Raw genomic sequence first — 2,489 nt, 5'->3', positions numbered from 1 at the left:
ATCTTGGATTTGGTTGTGGCATTTGGGCTGGGCCAGCATCCATGAGGGAGTAACAGTGCCATAATGGTCACTTGTGACAGTCTCATCGACACACCATCTAATTCTCTCCACCAGAGCCGCAGTGGCCAAGGTGAGGTCTAGGACCCCTCTGACATGCGTTGGCTCTTGGCTATTGAGAAGAGCGATCTCGGGGAAAGTCTCAAGCACGTTGGCTATGTGATGGCCTGCCGCATCCGATGCCCTGCAGGGAGCCAGGATGGGTGTGGTGTGCATTGAAGTCTGCCCCTATGATCACTCGGTCTTGTGGTGCAGTAGCACAGACCTGGCTGATGTCTAAGCTCCTACAACCTGGTCTACTGTACACGTTGTACAGCTTGAGGGGGCTCCCAGCCAGGTGAATCTCAACAGCAAGAGATTCAACATCGTCTCCACAGTGCGGTGCATCGGCTATTGCTGAGCAAGGGATTGTTGTTCTGACCAGGGTGATCAAGCCTCTTCTGCCAGCTGTGCTTGGCAGCATGAAGACATGATACCCTGAGGAGCAAAGTCTCCTCTGTTAATATCTACTGGAGCATGACAATGTCAGTGTTACTTGATCGCACTATTGCGTGGAGGATGGCATTCTTTGTGTTGAAGCCATAGATGTTCCACTGTAGTATGCTTAGATTGTGTGTCATGATGTTACTTGGTGATAGTTACATCAGAGACTTCTTTATATTCGGCTTCAGAGTCAGAGGCTGAGAACTCCATTGTGAAGTCCTCGCTGGTTGAGGGATCTTTATCTGTTGTCAGGCTGATCGTGGGTCCACTAGGAGGTGGAGAGTCTTTGGTAGCTCTGACTTTCGTGGGTTTGGCTTTTCTCACTTCAGGCTTTATCTGTAAATATTTTCTCTTTGCTGACTTTACCTGAGTAAGGTCAGCTTGCTCTGGCATTGACTGCACAGATTCACACTGTTCCGGCTCTGCCTGTGAGGATGTGGCCAGGGTTAGGGTGGGGAGGGGACTCTCGTCCTGGGGTGAGGGTGAGGCTGCTTCGGCTCTATTCAGCTTCCTCCCTTTCAGGACTGCGACAGTCTGGGCCATTGCCGTCATGGCGACCGTGACTGCCTTCTCCGTCTCCTTACTAGACCTCCCCAAAGTTGTTGCTACTGCAGTGACTACAGCAGTCAACTGGAGAATCATATTTTCCTCATCAAAGAGGAGATTATCGTCTATTGGGGAGGCCTTTGTAGTGTTCTTTGAACCTTTATTCCTCTGGTTCTTTTTCTGCACTTTTGTTATGGTCGGAAATTCCTTTTTATTGGAGATATCCGGTGTCGGCTGTGGAGGGGCTTCCTTCCTCTTAGGAGGTCGGGAAGTCTCTTCTCGTGTGTTCTGCTCCCAGACATGGGTGCCTGGGGGAGCAGGAACAAAGTCTGGTTGCTTTTTAGCAACCTCTTGTCGCCTGAGAGCCGCCTCTTTCCTGACAGAGCAAGCCAGGCTCCAGGCGTGATGCCCCTTGGCCCAGTTGGGACATTTGGCTTTTGTGTTCCTTTGGCCTTCCTTGTGTGCCTTAAGGCACACCTCGGTGCTGTGTACCTTGCTACAGACACCACATTTAGGCTTAGCATTTCAGCTAGACCGGTGGTGACCGTATTTTTGGCACTTGTAGCACCGAAGTGGCTCTGGCACATATGTTCTTAGGTTATGGGAGCCCCAGTTACCAGATCAAGGGTAGTGGTTGGGACTCCTTTCAAGGACTTGCCTGGCCTGGCTCTTCCCTTTGGACATTCGGCTGACGTCCACGACCTGCGGGTGTGATGTGATCACATCCACGTCATATGATAGTGAGAAGCCAAGTAGCACCATCTTGACTCTCCTATCTTCGGCTTTGAATGGCGAAAGGCACACTTTCCTCCCATCATTAAGCTCCTTGGCTTCCTGTAGCATGATAATTATGCCCTGGTCTCTGGCAACCCGGATTGACAGCCGGATTTTTCGCTGCTTGTTGAAGCCTTAAGGTTTAGAGGGAACCTTGAACTGTGGGAAACGCCTAGGGGGTCCAGACTCACCCTCAGCGCCTCCGGCCTGGGTCGTTAAATTGGGGGCGGCGGTCGTGGGAGCAGCAGCTGTTTCGGCTGGTTCAGCTTGTGCTCCCATCTCGCTCAGGAAGAACGTCTGAGGGGTACTCAGAGCTCTCCCTGATTTGCCTGCTGGACTGGAGAGGCAAGCACGAGAATCCATGTGCTGGACAATCTCGTGGACAGACATGTTTTTGGCTGATGTCGTGTCCATCTTAGCAGCAGGTCTCACAGAGTCAACCTGTGTTTTGCATTTTCTCTTGCTACTAGAAGCTACGTATGGCTTCAGAGTGGCTGCCGTAGTCTGGGCCTTGCATGGTTCGTCAACATTTTGATTTATTTGTTGTGGGGGGTTTGAAATATTTGCCATAAAATAAGCAGTTATTTCATCCTTTCACGCCCCCACCCGCCACCGAGTCCAACAAGGGG

This window comes from Penaeus monodon, chromosome 13, assembly GCF_015228065.2.
Source record: "Penaeus monodon isolate SGIC_2016 chromosome 13, NSTDA_Pmon_1, whole genome shotgun sequence".
NCBI classification, from domain to species: domain Eukaryota; kingdom Metazoa; phylum Arthropoda; class Malacostraca; order Decapoda; family Penaeidae; genus Penaeus; species Penaeus monodon.
Note: the sequence above shows the minus strand (reverse complement) of the source record.